The following is a 17,522-nucleotide window of genomic DNA, read 5'->3' as shown; positions in this document are numbered from 1 at the left end:
GTTGCCCACTCACCCAGTTTGTGATGGTCCCGGGAGGGTCATACCTCCTGCGGGCAGCAGGATTTGAAGAGTTGACATGGATTTGGGTCTGAGTCCTAATCTGGTGGCATCTGTTGAAAACTGGGCGCCCAGGTCGCCTCCTCTGGGCGGGAAAGTTCCCATCCCTCTCCCACAAGTCACATCAATGAAGCCCGGCCTCAGGCCCTGACCCTCTGTCTGTGGCACAGCAGCTCCTGGGGGGACTTGTGGCAGCTGTCACCGCCCTGGCTCCCCCCTGAGTGGACACTTGGCCAAGAACAGGGTGATTTAAGGCCCACAGGGTTTTCTGATTTCCATAAACAGAGTGCAGAGAGGCAGCTAGCAGCCTGATCTTCCAAAGTGGGAGCTCCTGAGACAGTGTGTGGCCTAGGTGTGGCAGCTCGCAGGGGTTGAGGTGCTTCAGGGAAGAGGTCTCATGGAGAAGTCCACCGGGGCCTGCTAGGTATCGCAGGGATACAGAAACACTCATTTCCGAGTGACGTTTGGAGTTTCTTGATTCCCTTTGGTTTTGGTTTTCAGTCTGGCTGACCCCACACCTGAGCTGTGCAGTCTGGTTCCAGGCAGAGGGTGACCAGAGGGCCATTTTTCATAGATGGCTCCGCAGCCACCGTGTGTGAAAGGGTCTGAGAGGGCGTGTTTGCTTCCTGAACATTTCCAGTGGTGACTTTCGTGTCTCTTCTTTCTTCTGTCACCTTTCTGTTCTTGCCTTTGACTTGTGGGTATGAAGACCCCATCGGGCAGCCTGAGACTCTTCCCCCAGGGTCCCAGGCAGCCTGCGATGACTGTCCTGTTGGGTGGGCTTCCCTGCTCCTCTCCTGGCCTTGCCCGGTGCCCAGGCTGGGAAGGAGAAGCAGACCCGTTTCAGGGAGATGAGGTGGGGACCCAAGGGTCCTCAGGTGAGAGAAAGCAGCAGGGGCCAGGGGTCCACTCCAGGCAAGTGACACCAAATGAATGGTCTGAGCCGCAGGCTGGGCAGCAGAGGAGAGGGTTCCAGGTCCTGCTGGCGGGGGTGTTCCTCCCCAAGGTGGCTCCCAGCCAAGTGGGCCTCCAGAGCACGCCCATCCTCAGCCCTGCACACAGTGGGGCTGTGCCCTCTGCAGTCACACGCCTCCCACTGGTGTCCCTCCTGATCTGGAGTAACATTTTGATGCCATGAAGACACTTTGTTTATATACTTTAAAGACTGTTTCTAAGAGAGTATTATTTAATATGAAAATGACCAAAAAGAAACCAAAGAAAGAAAGAAACTCTTGGGGTTTTTAAGCAACTAAAAACATTTAGGTTTTATGGAGTGTAGCATCCTGATTTGGTCTCTTGCTCTCTCTCTCTCTCTCTCTCTCTCTTAATCTCTTTGAACTAGTCAGGACCATGATGAAGAGTAATGATGGGAGTAGGTATCCTCATATTATCAAATGGCATTACATAATGTTTGTAGTAGGCTTTAATCAAGTTAAGTAATTTCCAGTTATTTCTAGTTGTCCAGATTTTTTTTTTCAATCATAAATAGGAATTGGATGCTATCAAATGCACTTTCAGCATCTATTTCGTTAACATGTGATTTTTCTTCTTTTATCCATTTGGTGGAGTGAATCTCAGTTATAAACCATACTTGGATTCCTGAGATAAACCCTACTTAATCATGATACATTGAAACATCGTAGGATTAATATCTCATTTGCATTTAGGCACTTCTATTTGCAAGTGAAAAGGGTCTATAATTTTCTTTCTCATTTCTTCATGTTTGGAAGAATGGTTTTTCTAGTCTCATAAAATGAATTGGGTCTAAACAAAACCATCATTCTATACACCTTAAACCTACACAGTGATGTTTGTCAACTATTTCTTAATAAAACTGGAAATAAATGAATTGGACATGTCTTTCCGTTTTCCGGAAATAAATCACTAGGATAGGAATTATCTGTTCCTTGGTAATTTGCTGAAAGGCAATGCAAAAATTAAAAGATCTTATTTATTTTAACATTTTTAAATAAACCATTTTAGTTTTTGGTTTGATTAATATTCTTTAATACTTTGACTCAGTGATCTCTGCATGTATCTTTATTATTGTGGATCAAGTGAGTTAAGCATCAATAACAATGCCTGGGTCAATAAATGTTGTAATATAAATGTTAACTTATTGTCATAATTTTTGTTTTATTTCCTATCTGGGTCTAACATTGCACATCACTAATTCTTTTTTAGTTGAACAATCAGTTTACTTGACTTCAGTTTTTACTATGGTAAAGATCTTTAAAGCTATACATTTTCCACTGAACACTGCCTTAGCTATATTCCATAAATTCTGTCATATAATAATTTGGTAAATCCATTCTAGTTATTTTATCAATTTATCATTATTTGTCCTTTCCCCCAAGGGTTAATATTATGATTTTAGTTTCCAAATCTGTGCCAGCTTTCCAGCTTTCCTTTTGTTACTGATTTCTAATGTGATTGAGTTTTCCTGTTGATTCTTTTATTGGTTCAAACTTCTTTATCACATAGCTTTTTTATGGCTTATGAGTGTTTGATGAGCACTCAGCAATGCTAAAAAATTTCTATGTATGTTTCAATTTATATTTCTGTATAAGTCTATTATCAAGGACATATTAATTATGTTACTCAAATTTTCTAGTACACTTAATTTTTTGTCTATTTGGTAAGTTTCCAAGAAATGTGCCAAAACACTACCCCACTGTCTTCTTATAGAGAGTGTAATTGGATTCAGCGCCTTTGCCTGCTCCTAAAGTTCAGTGCTCCCCAACAAGCTAAATGTTAGCACCACTTAACATTACTCCACAAAGCCTGGCCAAGGCTGAGCTGAATCTGTGGGTTTGGGGCCTCACCGTGACTCAGGCATAGACAACAGACCACCAAGGAAAAATGAGTACAAATTAAAAAGATTCCCCATGCACGGTACTCTGTACTCTTCCTTAGATCTCCCGGGAGATTCTTACAATTTGACAGGAGCTTCCCAGTTCCCAGTACAACCTGTGTTCCACAGGCGCTAGTGTTCAGCGGGTCACAGTTACATCCCAATAAGCATAGAAAGGCCTGAACGGTGACTGAACAAAGAACTGAATACATTCCTCCAGTACGTACTCACCTCTGTAGCATCCCGATTTGAGATCAGGTTAAGAAGCTACCGGCGCAGGTAGGGTTGACGTTTTGTCAGCTATGACACTTTGTAAGTCTTTGCTCCTTTTCCCCCGTTTTGGTGTAACAGGTGTCTCTGCTGAGATACCATGATGCTTCTCCGCTCTGGGCCTTTGCTCCAGTACTTAGCCCCTTTGGTTTTCTTTGTATCATAATTTTCTCTGCTGGCTTCATCTCTTCAGCCTAAAAGCATGTTCAGTATCTTTCTACCAACCTTTTTGTTTCTTTCCTTTCCTTTCCTCTGGGACTTCACTAACTTGTTTTTGAAACACTGACTCTACCATATCACTCCTAGCACCTTGTATTTGGACTAGAGCCACAAGATGGGGCAAAGACAAAAAAAGGGGGAATCACTTTGGAATATGGTATTTCAATGGTCCAGGGGGGAATGGAAGCACCTTTGCACAGGGATGGGGCAGTGAGAGTTGAGAAAGACTGGAAAGGCAGGAGAAAGAGAGTCTAGACAAGGCAGAAATGTATAAAATACTTATTCCAGAGAGTTAGTTATTAAAGAAAGCAGTGCTGTGTATCCATTTGAGTTTGACGAACAGGATCTATCAATATAGCAATCTGCCCCACTGTGTGATTTCCTCTAACAAATCTCAGATGTGTGGATACCGCCTATCAGAAAACTAGTAAATGATCTGTGGATTCCTGATGTGCTACCAACTCTCTAGATTAATCTTCTGAAATCAGTGTCAGGTTTACTTTACTTCTCTGAGGAAATATGTACAGTGGCTATCCATTGCCTACATAATAAAATTTAAAGGGGCACCGGGGGGTCAGTCAGTTAAGCATCTGACTTCAGCTCAGGTCATGATCTCACGGTTCATGAGCTCAAGCCCTACACTGGGCTCATGTGCTGACAGTGCAGAGCCTGCTCGGGATTCTCTGTCTCCTTCTTTCTCTGTCCCTCCCTGGCTCATGCACAAACTCTCATTCTCTCTCTCCTAAAATAAACATTTAAAAAATTTTAAATATTTCTCAGGCCGGCATTCAAGGTCTCTCCATAATCTGGCTAAAATCAAACTTGTAAGATTTACCGACTCTATTCCATTTTCTTCCTGTAATATTGAACATTTGCCCTTCTCAGAACACATTTTGTTTTGCTTTATATGGCTTTAGTATCATCTTTCCATACACCAAGAAGACTTCTGTCTTCTCTGTTTCCCAGCCTTACCTCTCAAATGTATCTTTAAAATCGAACTCTAGGGGCGCCTGGGTGGCGCAGTCGGTTAAGCGTCCGACTTCAGCCAGGTCACGATCTCGCGGTCCGTGAGTTCGAGCCCCGTGTCAGGCTCTGGGCTGATGGCTCAGAGCCTGGAGCCTGTTTCCGATTCTGTGTCTCCCTCTCTCTCTGCCCCTCCCCCGTTCATGCTCTGTCTCTCTCTGTCCCCAAAATAAATAAAAAACGTTGAAAAAAAATTTTTTTAAATAAAATGGTAACAACTGAGAAACAAAAATAAACAAAAACAGTGGTTACACCTCAAAGAGTTGTAAGGAGTTAATATACGTGAAGCCCTTAGAAAAGTATCTGGAACATAACATACACCATACGAGTAAGCCCTATGTAAGTGTAAGCTATTTTTATTACTGTTATTATCACAATGATGCTGATTATCATTATTATTATTTGTAACCTCATTGCCTATTGCAGTGCCCCTCAATTATAAAGAGTGAATCACTCTTAACTATTATGTAAGAGGATTTTAATATAGTACTTGTTTGCCTGGTCCCACAGTTTTAACACAGATCAAAACACCAAGGCATCGAAAGGAAGCCCTTGCCAGCTCAGCTCAGAATACTGCAAAAGTCCCACATCTTCCTGCCTCATTTCTGTCCCTGTCTCACCTTCCCTTTCACCCCTGCCTGTGCTCACGTCCTGCCCTATCAGTTTCATCTCTCATGCCTGGCATCCAACAGGCCCTAGAAACTGACAGTTTTCTCCTTGTTCATTTTTGGGTATCAACTCTCTTCCCTTAACCTGCCTCTCCATCCTACAGTGGTTTCTCTGCGTTAGCACACACTGGGCCTTCGATACAGGGGGCATCAGCTAACACTTTGTATAACAGCATCCATTCTACTGTAAGACTTTATTGTATGTAACCTCCAAGATACAGGAAATAACTGATACTATGTATTTTGAAAGGACTAAGAAAGAAAATACATCTTTTCTTCCACTAAAATCCCCCAGCCTCTGCCATGTCTGTTTTCCCTCCAAGTTCAAGGAGAATTTCTAGGTTAGGTAACTCTATCCCAAGTTAGTCGCCTAAGCAGGACTAGGATGTTGATGGGGCCACATTAATCACATACAATGTAGTAATTTACAGTCTAAGGCTGGAAGGGAGAGGAGCCAGTTAGTTTGCAAATCATGAGCACTACTGAACTCTATTTAAAGTGTATTTATTATGACCTGGCCATTTTGAGAGCCGAACATCATCACCAGTCTGGAGGCACAAGAAACTGCTAGCATTCAGAATGTTACCTGAAGCAAAGCGGGAGATAAAGTTAGCAAAAGGCACACAAGCCATAAAAACATCTATGATTTAAACATGAGACATTTCCAATGTGCTAAATTTGGAATGATTTGCTTATCCATGGTCCTGCTGGAAGAAATAAAATGCGCAGCTTGGGAAATGAAGGAAGAAAACATATCAATGTTTTGCTCATAATGCTGGAAGAAACAGAATTATCTGAACCATGTGAATTCAAAATGTACCCATTTTTAAAAAGCACATTGGCTATATTTGGAATACAACTTAAGAACTTAGATTTTCAAACTCCTAAAAATTCAATAGTGGAATTTTTAAGGCAACTTCTAGTTTCCATTCAACAAACACACATAAGCTGCACTTTTGTACATGAACACACTCAGCAGAAAACTTTTCTGCATTGTTTGCTACAAAAAGTACCAAAGGTCAAATAAAATCTCAGAAAAAGTCACATGATAAGGGAAGGCATCCTAACAAATCACTGCATGTGATGTTGGTCACTGATTCTTACAAAGACATACACACCATGAAAAGAAAGAGGAATGAAAAGAAAGAGGAAAAAAATAAGCAGACTTATTAGATTTTAACGTACAATTTTCCCAGGTCAACTTCCCCAGAAGGCTGAGATGGAGGTTCACCTGCAAGGGATTCATCATGGGGAAAAACAACAACAAAAAAAGGCTGAAGGAAAAAGGACAGAGAGGGGGAGGAAGACAAATAAGGGTCTGATCTCAAGCAAAATCACACAGCCTAGCCCCACAGAGAACTCTGAAGAAAAAAATTATCCCTGAAAGTTTTCCTGGGTCAAGAAAGCAGGACTTTAAAACTCCATTGGTATTAGGTATTGCAAAATGGTCAACCCAGCGGGAGGGGGGGGGGGGGGGGGCTACGTTCCCACGTGTTCAAAGAAGTGTCCAGTAGACCGAAGAAAATCCTCCCCCTAATTGCTATAGCTTAGGAATGATGGGAATAAGAGCACACTGAAGTCTGGAGACACACAGAAACAGTGAAAAGGGAATTGTGGGATCTGGGTAGAGCACTGACATTATTTACTATCTGGTTCTTTCATGATGTTCATTCATATAAGTAATACTTCCTACCACTATTAACTTTATTATTTGAAAATATTAGATAGACACACGTGTACAACTCAGACACAGGATATATCTTCCCAATATGAATGAATATGTTTACTGCCTATACAAATCAAATCAAATCAAAACAATTTATTTTGTGACCCACCATTTTTATTTATCCAGTCGTTCAAAAGTATGTGTTGATTGGCCACCATGGAAAGTCCATTTAACAATGTTGTTAATAACTTTGGAGTCACAAAGAACTTATTTTGAATCCTGGTTCCACTGGTTACCAACCATATGATTTGGAGCAAAGGACTAAGTTCTCTAATTCCCTGTTTACACATGTATAAAATGGGGACAGTCACAAGGATTCAATGAGATAGTACATATCATTGACTGTGCATTAGTGTCTAACATATAACTGCTCAATCAATGTTAGTTAATAACAATGAAAATTATGATAATGTTCAAGGCAGGGTGATAACTTCTGTGTATGTGATAGTATGCTTGAAAGAAAAACAAGATGTGTCCCCTGTCTTAAATAGTTTATCTTGGAATCCAAGGAATAAATATTTAGCACAGAAGAGATACATAATCCAAGAGGGCAATGTATGATCGATGCTGAATGAGATACACAAGAAAATAAACAGATATCCCACCACCAACCTCTTCTACCCACGAACGTGTTTTCCACACTGACACTAGAGCTCTTTTTCTAAAACATAACTCTAATAGTGACATTCTCATGTCCCTAAATTGTGATGGCTCCTTTACACTATCTACATAAGCCAGTTCAGGTTCCGTAGCATTCACCCATGGTCTATGTGCCCCCTGTCCTCACCAATCTACTGTAGTTCATATCTTCCATTTCATCCCCGTGATAGTTCAACCCAGAACAGTTAAGAACATATAACATCTTCTACTTCTGGGTCACTGCTCAAGCAGTTCTATCCATGTGGAATCTTTTCTCCACTTCTTGCCAGTGAAATTTCTCCATTCTTAGATCTCCATCCCAAGTGTCATCTCCTGTATAAAGCTTCCCCATCTCCTCCATTCAAATTACTTCTCCTCTGTCCATGCTCTTATAGTACATTTCTTTACTGCTTAATGGGTACTGCTGGGATTTACACTTATTTACTAATGGATGTGTAGAAGGAAATGGCTGGGGAGAAGTGGTCTATGCACTGAGATTGGGCCAGCTACTTAGCAATGTCTGCCAAAATGTTGGGCTTGGCACTAGACTGTAAGTTTCTTGAGGCCAAGGATGACCCCTAAAATATCATAGATGAATTATAAAGAAGGGAAATTAGCATGCTGAAATATTATGGAAAATTTTTTTAAGTTTATTTCTTTATTTTGAGAGAGAGAGAGCGGGGCGGCGGGGGGGTGCAGATTGAGAATCCCAAGCCCCAAGCCTGACGTCAGGCTCGAACTCACAAACCATGAGATCATGATCTGAGCTGAAATAAAGAGCTGGATCCTTAACTGATTCAGATACCCTGCAATATTGTAGAAACTAAGGAAATATAATTTCAAGAAAGTAGACAAGGGATTTGTTGTCAAATACTTCTGAGAAGTCAAGGAAAACAATGGATGAGACTTGTGCAGATAAGGTCATCAGTAATTTTGGAAAATGCAAATAAAAGTTATGAGACATGGTAACTGGTGGTGGGAGGTTGAAGAGATTTATGTCATGAGAAAGTAATTTGTAGGAATTTTTTAAAAACTGTTTTTGTTAAAGGATAAAAGAAAATGATTCATTTAAGAGGGACATTAAAAATTCGTGAGAGAAGAATTACTTGAGAAGGAACTGATATTTTAAACCATACTCAAAACTTTGCTCTATAATTAAATAATGTGGTTGTGTAATTCCTATAATTCCAGAATGTGGACACTAATACCACCCAAACTCTACATTGACCTTTTTCCAATTTAGAATGTTCCTATTATGTAGAAAGATTCACATATTTGAATCACAACAGCCATTGTATGCCTACTGCTCCATTCCTAGGGAAGTTCCCCACTGATTCTACACACTTCTACCTTGTCTGCAAGTTTGACATTCTCCCTTCAAGGTCCCAAACTCACTTAGGATGACCAGATTCCCCAGCCTGTGAGCAGAAGCTTCCAGGTGCTCAGGACTGCTGGAGAGTAGCTTCTCTGTCTTGGGAGGTCCACTGATGGGTGAACACACTGGATGGTGTGCTTATCACGGGTCATTTCCAGATGGAGGGCCTTTTCGTTCCCTCCCTTCTTCCAGCTCCTTCCCTCCAGAGTCACCATCCTGCCTTTCCTTTCCTCTTTCACAGCCGCAAGCCCTCAACCTTATGATCTATAAGGAAAAGAAGACAAAAACAAAAACAAAACACAGACCCAAGAATCTTTGTTTAGCATTTAAGTCAAGAGTTAGCTTGAATCTTTTTTTTTGGGGGGTGGGGGGCATTGTGTGGGATGAGGGAGGAAAGATGAACCCTCAAGAGATCCTGAGAACTTGGGTGCCTGGGTGGCTTAGTTGGTTAAGAATCTGACCCTTGATGTGGACGAAGATGGCAGCGTAGGAGGATGCTGGGCTCACCGCATCCTGCTGATCACTTAGATTCCACCCACACCTGCCTAAATAATCCAGAAAACCACCAGAAGACTAGCAGAACAGATTCTCTGGAGCCAAGCGTAGACGAGAGGTCCACGGAAGAGGGCGGAGAGGCGGTGCATGCTACACGGACTGGCGGGAGGGAGCCAGGGCAGAGGGGCAGCCCGCTGGCCAAGCAGAGCCCCCGAGTCTGGCTTGCAAAAGCGGAGGGGCTGGACGGAGTGTGTTCGGACAGCAAGCGGGACTTGACATCTGGAAGGTTATAAGCTAACAGCTCTGCTCAGAAAGTGGGAGGGCTGGAGGACAATGGGAGGGAGAGTTGTTGAGTCCCGGACGACAAAGCTAGCTTGGCAGGAAACAAAGGCACTCGCCAGTGCCATCACCCTTGCCCATCCCCCAGCCAAAATCCCAAAGGGAACCAGTTCCTTCCAGGGAACTTGCTTGCACCCAAACACCCAACGCTGTGCTTCTGCAGATCCACCCCTCCCTCCGGCGGTGGGTCTGACTCCCTCCAGTGCCACAGGGCCCCTCCCAATGCGGATCACCAAAGGAAAAGCGAGCTGAGCCTACCCCTCCCGCCCCCGTGCACCTTGCCGATCTACCCCAGCTAATACACCAGATCCCCAGCACCACAAGCCTGGCAGTGTGCAAGTAGCCCAGACGGGCCACGCCACCCCACAGTGAATCCTGCCCCTAGGAGAGGGGAAGAGAAGGCATACACCAGTCTGACTGTGGCCCCATGGGTGGGCTGGGGGCAGACATCAGGTCTGACTGTGGCCCCACCCACCAACACAAGTTATTCAAGACAGCACAGGGGAAGTGCCCCGCAGTTCCGCACCACTCCAGGGACTATCCAAAATGACCAAACGGAAGACTTCCCCTCAAAAAAAACATCCAGGAAATAACAACAGCTAACGAACTGATCAAAAACGATTTAAACAATATAACAGAAAGTGAATTTAGCATAATAGTCATAAAATTAATCTTTGGGCTTGAAAACAGTATAGAGGACAGCAGAGAATCTATTGCTACAGAGATCAAGGGACTAAGGAACAGCCAGGAGGAGCTAAAAAATGCTATTAATGAGCTGCAAAATAAAATGGAGGCAACCACAGCTCGAATTAAAGAGGCAGAGGAGGGGCGCCTGGGTGGCGCAGTCGGTTAAGCGTCTGACTTCAGCCAGGTCACGATCTTACGGTCCGGGAGTTCGAGCCCCGCGTCAGGCTCTGGGCTGATGGCTCAGAGCCTGGAGCCTGTTTCCGATTCTGTGTCTCCCTCTCTCTCTGCCCCTCCCCCGTTCATGCTGTGTCTCTCTCTGTCCCAAAAATAAATAAACGTTGAAAAAAAAATTTAAAGAGGCAGAGGAGACAGTAGGTGAACTAGAAGATAAAATTATGGAAAAAGAAGAAGCTGAGAAAAAGATAAAAAAAAAATCCAGGATTATGAGGGGAAAATTAGAGAACTAAGTGATGCACTAAAGAGAAATAATCTACGTATAATTCGTATTCCAGAGGAGGAGGAGAAAGGGAAAGGAGCTGAAGGTGTACTTGAAGAAATAATAGCTGAGAACTTCCCTTATTGGGGAAGGAAAAAGGCATTGAAATCCAAGAGGCACAGAGAACTCCCTTCAGACGTAACTTGAATCGATCTTCTGCATGACATATCATAGTGAAACTGGCAAAATACAAGGATAAAGAGAAAATTCTGAAAGCAGCTAGGGATAAACATGCTCTAACATATAAAGCGAGACCAATAAGACTCGTGACAGATCTCTCTACTGAAACTTGGCAGGCCAGAAAGGAATGGCAGGAAATCTTCAATGTGATGAACAGAAAAAATATGCAGCCGAGAATCCTTTATCCAGAAAATCTGTCATTTAGAATAGAAGGAGAGATAAAGGTCTTCCCAAACAAACAAAAACTGAAGGAATTCATCACCACTAAACCAGCCCTACAAGAGATCCTAAGGGGGATCCTGTGAGACAGAGTACCAGAGACATCGCTACAAGCATGAAACCTACAGACATCACAATGACTCTAAACCCATATCTTTCTATAATAACACTGAACATAAATGAACTAAATGCGCCAACCAAAAGACATAGGGTATCAGAATGGATAAAAAAAACAAGACCCATCTATTTGCTGTCTATGAGAGACTCATTTTAGACCTGAGGACACCTTCAGATTGAAAGTGAGGGGATGGAGAACTATTTATCATGCCACTGGAAGTCAAATGAAAGCTGGGGTAGCCATACTTATATCAGACAAACTAGACTTTAAATTAAAGGCTGTAACAAGAGATGAAGAAGGGCATTATATTATAATTACAGGGCCTATCCATCAGGAAGAGCTAACAATTATAAATGTCTATGCACCAAATACAGAAGCCCCCAAATATATAAAACAATTATTCACAAACATAAGCAACCTTATTTATAAGAATGTGGTAATTGCAGGGGACTTTAATACCCCACTTACAACAATGGATAGATCATCTAGACACCCGGTCAATAAAGAAACAAGGGCCCTGAATGATACATTGGATCAGATGGACTTGACAGATATATTTAGAACTCTGCATCCCAAAGCAACAGAATATACTTTCTTCTCGAGTGCACATGGAACATTCTCCAAGATAGATCACATACTGGGTCACAAAACAGCCCTTCATAAGTTTACAAGAATTAAGATCATACCATGCATACTTTCATACCACAATGCTATGAAGCTTGAAATCAACCACAGGAAAAAGTCCGGAAAACCTCCAAAAGCATGGAGGGTAAAGAACACCCTACTAAAGAATGAATGGGTCAACCAGGCAGTTAGAGAAGAAATTAAAAAATATATGGAAACAAACGAAAATGAAAATACAACAATCCAAACGCTTTGGGATGCAGTGAAGGCAGTCCTGAGAGAAAAATACATTGCAATCCAGACCTATCTCAAGAAACAAGAAAAATCCCAAATACAAAATCTAACAGCACACCTAAACGAAATAGAAGCAGAACAGCAAAGACACCCTAAACCCAGCAGAAGAAGAGAAATAATAAATATCAGAGCAGAAATAAATAATATAGAATCTAAAAAAAACCTGTAGAGCAGATCAACGAAACCAAGAGTTGGTTTTTAAAAAAATAAACAAAATTGATAAACCTCTAGCGAGGCTTCTCAAAAAGAAAAGGGACATGACCCAAATGGATAAAATCATGAATGAAAATGGAATTACAACCAATCCCTCAGAAATACAAGAAATTATCAGGGAATACTATGAAAAATTAATATGCCAACAAACTGGACAACCTGGAAGAAATGGACAAATTCCTAAACACCCACACACTTCCAAAACTCAATCAGGAGGAAATAGAAAGCTTGAACAGACCCATAACCAGCAAAGAAATTGAATCAGTTATCAAAAATCTCCCAACAAATAAGAGTCCAGGACCAGATGGCTTCCCAGGGGAGTTCTACCAGACGTTTAAAGCAGAGATAATACCTATCCTTCTCAAGCTCTTCCAAAAAATAGAAAGGGAAGGAAAACTTCCAGACTCATTCTATGAAGCTAGTATTACTTTGATTCCTAAACCAGACAGAGACCCAGTAAAAAAAAAAAAGAGAACTACAGGCCAATATCCCTGATGAATATGGATGCAAAAATTCTCAATAAGATACTAGCAAATCGAATTCAACAGCATATAAAAAGAATTATTCACCATGATCAAGTGGGATTCATTCCTGGGATGCAGGGCTGGTTCAACATTCACAAATCAATCAACATGATACATCACATTAATAAAAGAAAAGATAAGAACCATATGATCCTGTCAATCGATGAAGAAAAAGCATTTGACAAAATTCAGCACTCTTTCTGAATAAAAACCCTTGAGAAAGTCGGGATAGAAGGAACATACTTAAACATCATAAAAGCCATTTATGGAAATCCCACAGCTAACATCATCCTCAATGGGGAAAAACTGAGAGCTTTTTCCCTGAGATCAGGAACATGGCAGGGATGTCCACTCTCACCGCTGTTGTTTAACATAGTGTTGGAAGTTCTAGCATCAGCAATCAGACAACACAAGGAAATCAAAGGCATCAAAATTGGCAAAGATGAAGTTAAGCTTTCACTTTTTGCAGATGACATGATATTTATTATACACGGAAAATCTGATAGACTCCACCAAAAGTCTGCTAGAACTGATACATGAATTCAGCAAAGTTGCAGGATACAAAATCAATGTACAGAAATCAGTTGCATTCTTATACACTAATAATGAAGCAACGGAAAGACAAATAAAGAAACTGATCCCATTCACAATTGCACCAAGAAGCATAAAATACCTAGGAATAAATCTAACCAAAGATGTAAAAGATATGTATGCTGAAAACTATAGAAAGCTTATGAAGGACATTGAAGAAGATATAAAGAAATGGAAAAACATTCCATGCTCATGGGTTGGAAGAATAAATATTGTCGAAATATCAATACTACCCAAAGCTATCTACACATTCAATGCAATCCCAATCAAAATTGCACCAGCATTCTTCTCGAAGCTAGAACAAGCAATCCTAAAATTCATATGGAACCACAAAAGGCCCCGAATAGCCAAAGTAATTTTGAAGACCAAAGTGGGAGGCGTCACAATCCCAGACCTTAGCCTCTACTACAAAGCTGTAATCATCAAGACAGCATGGTATTAGCACAAAAACAGACACATAGACCAATGGAATAGAATAGAAACCCCAGAACTAGACCCAGAAAAGTATGGCCAACTAATCTTTGACAAAGCAGGAAAGAACATCCGATGGAAAAAAAGTCTCTTTAACAAATGGTGCTGGGAGAACTGGACAGCAACATGCAGAAGGTTGAAACTAAACCACTTTCTCACACCATTCACAAAAATAAACTCAAAATGGATAAAGGACCTGAATGTGAGACAGGAAACCATCAAAACCCTAAAGGAGAAAGCAGGAAAAGACCTCTCTGACCTCAGCCATAGCAATTTCTTACTTGACACATCCCCAAAGACAAGGGAATTAAAAGCAAAAATGAACTACTGGGACCTCATGAAGATAAAAAGCTTCTGCACAGCAAAGGAGACAATCAACAAAACTACAAGGCAACCAACGGAATGGGAAAAGATATTTTCAAATGACCTATTGGACAAAGGGCTAGTATCCAAAATCTATAAAGAGCTCACCAAACTCCACGCCCGAAAAACAAATAATCCAGTGAAGAAATGGGCAGAAAACATGAGTAGACACTTCTCTAAAGAAGACATCCAGATGGCCAACAGGCACATGAAAAGATGCTCAACGTTGCTCCTCATCAGGGAAATACAAATCAAAACCACACTCAGATATCACCTCATGCCAGTCAGAATGGTCAAAATGAACAAATCAGGAGACTATAGATGCTGGCGAAGATGTGGAGAAATGGGAACCCTCTTGCACTGTTGGTGGGAATGCAAACAGGTGCAGCCACTCTGGAAAACAGTGTGGAGGTTCCTCAAAAAATTAAAAGTAAACCTACCCTATGACCCAGCAATAGCACTGCTAGGAATTTGCCCAAGGGATACAGGAGTACTGATGCATAGGGGCACTTGTACCCCAATGTTTATAGCAGCACTCTCAACAATAGCCAAACTATGGAAAGAACCTAAATGTCCATCAACTGATGAACAGATAAAGAACTTATGGTTTATTTATTTTTTTTTTAATTTTTTTTCAACGTTTATTTATTTTTGGGACAGAGAGAGACAGAGCATGAACGGGGGAGGGGCAGAGAGAGAGGGAGACACAGAATCGGAAACAGGCTCCAGGCTCTGTGCCATCAGCCCAGAGCCCGATGCGGGGCTCGAACTCCCGGACCGCGAGATCGTGACCTGGCTGAAGTCAGACGCTTAACCGACTGCGCCACCCAGGCGCCCCAAGAACTTGTGATTTATATACACAATGGAATACTACGTGGCAATGAGAAAGAATGAAATATGGCCTTTTGTAGCAACGTGGATGGAACTGGAGTGTTTTGCTAAGTGAAATAAGTCATACGGAGAAAGACAGATACCATATGTTTTCACTCTTATGTGGATCCTGAGAAACCTAACAGAAGTCCATGGGGGAGGGGAAGGAAGAAAAAAAGAGGTTAGAGGGGGAGAGAGCCAAAGCATAAGAGACTCTTAAAACTGAGGACAAACTGAGGGTTGATGGGGGGTGGGAGGGAGGGGTGGGTGGGTGATGGGTATTGAAGAGGGCATCTTTTGGGATGAGCACTGGGTGTTGTATGGAAACCAATTTGACAATAAATTTCATATATTAAAAAAAAAAAAAAAAAAAGAATCTGACCCTTGATCTCAGCTCAAGTCTTGATTTCAGGGTTGAGAGTTCAAGCCCTGTGTTGGGCTCTGGGCATGGAGCCTAGTTAATAATAATAATAATAATAATAATAATAATAACAATAAATTTAAAAAAGAAAGATACAAATATGGATGGTTACTAGAGGTGGGTGGTATAAAGTGGGAAAAATGGGTCAAGGGGTCAATAGGTATACATTTCCAATTACAAAATGAGTAAGTCATGGGGAGGTACCATACAGCACAGTGACTATAGTTAATAATATGATACTACATTTTTGAAAGTAGCTGGGAAAGTGGATCTGAAACAAGTTCTCATGATTTTCAAGACTGGCAAAAAATTGTAACTATGTATGGTGATAGATGTTAACTGGACTTACTGTCGGGATCCTTTTGGGCTGTATACAAATACCAAATTATGTTGTACACCTGAAACTAATATAATGTTATATCAATTATAGCTCAATTAAAAAAAAAAAGAACCCTCAAGTTACTGGTGAGAGCAAAAAGGAGTACCAAAAGCAGATGAATGACCTGGGACACAATTCTGGCATGTTATCAAATAGATTAATAATAATAACGGCTGGGGTGCTTGCTAGCTCAGTCACCTGAATATCAGACTCTTAATTTCGGCTCAGGTCATGATCCCAAGGTCATGGGATTGAGCCCTGTATCACGCTCTGCATTGAGTGTGGAGCCTGCTTAAGATTCTCTCTCGGGGCGCCTGGGTGGCGCAGTCGGTTAAGTGTCCGACTTCAGCCAGGTCACGATCTCGCAGTCCGTGAGTTCAAGCCCCGCGTCGGGTTCTGGGCTGATGGCTCAGAGCCTGGAGCCTGTTTCCCATTCTGTGTCTCCCTCTCTCTCTGCCCCTCCCCCGTTCATGCTCTGTCTCTCTCTGTCCCCAAAATAAATAAAAAACGTTGAAAAAAAAATTAAAAAAAAAAAAGATTCTCTCTCTCACTTCCTCTGCCCCTCCCCTGCTTATGCTCTCTGTATTAAAAAACAAAAAGTAAAATAATAATAATAATATGGCTAACTTCGAGCGTGTTATTATGTACCAGACATTGGTCTCAGCCTTTACGTATATAACTTACGTAGTCATCCCACAAACCAATGAGAGAGGTGCAATTATTTTGCCACTCTACACATAAGAAAACTGAAGCACAGAGCAGTTAAATATTTTGTCAAAGGTCACTCGGCTAAGAAATGGTAGAACTGGAGTGGAGTGTGGACTGTCCAGTTCCAGAGTCTACACTTGTAATCATCACACCATACTCCTGGGATATAATGTTCTTAGCTTTCTTAGTTTAGCTTAGCTTTCTTAGTTTCTCTAAAATAAAACACCACCACTTTTAGATAAGATTTCAAAAATAGATCTTGTTTTTATATTATTACCCTGTAGAGATTCTTTCATGCAAGTCAGGGAATTAAACAATTAACACTCTTTGGTTCCTATGTTGGCCCAGCTATAAAGGCATAAAGCATAACTGTCGGTGTCTAGTGATTGCAATACTGAGAATATTATCTGTTAGATACTTAGACACTGTCAGTGTCTAAGTAGAGTGACAGTAACTGGTTACATTTATTACTCTAATTTACACTGATGGTTTAAAAAACCGCATATAATTTGCCATGAGAGTATGTAGGTGGTTGTTAGATATGTAGAGAAATGTGGGAATTGACAAAATAGATGTGTCTCGGTTGTACGATTCCAGTTAAGTTTTCATATAACTACTTTACGCATTGCTTGAGTAATTTGAAAATCATCTGCAGATATACAGTATGGTCATGTCATATGGGTCCTCAGGTAGGTAATT

This window comes from Prionailurus viverrinus, chromosome B1 (assembly GCF_022837055.1).
Source record: "Prionailurus viverrinus isolate Anna chromosome B1, UM_Priviv_1.0, whole genome shotgun sequence".
NCBI lineage: Eukaryota > Metazoa > Chordata > Mammalia > Carnivora > Felidae > Prionailurus > Prionailurus viverrinus.
Note: the sequence above shows the minus strand (reverse complement) of the source record.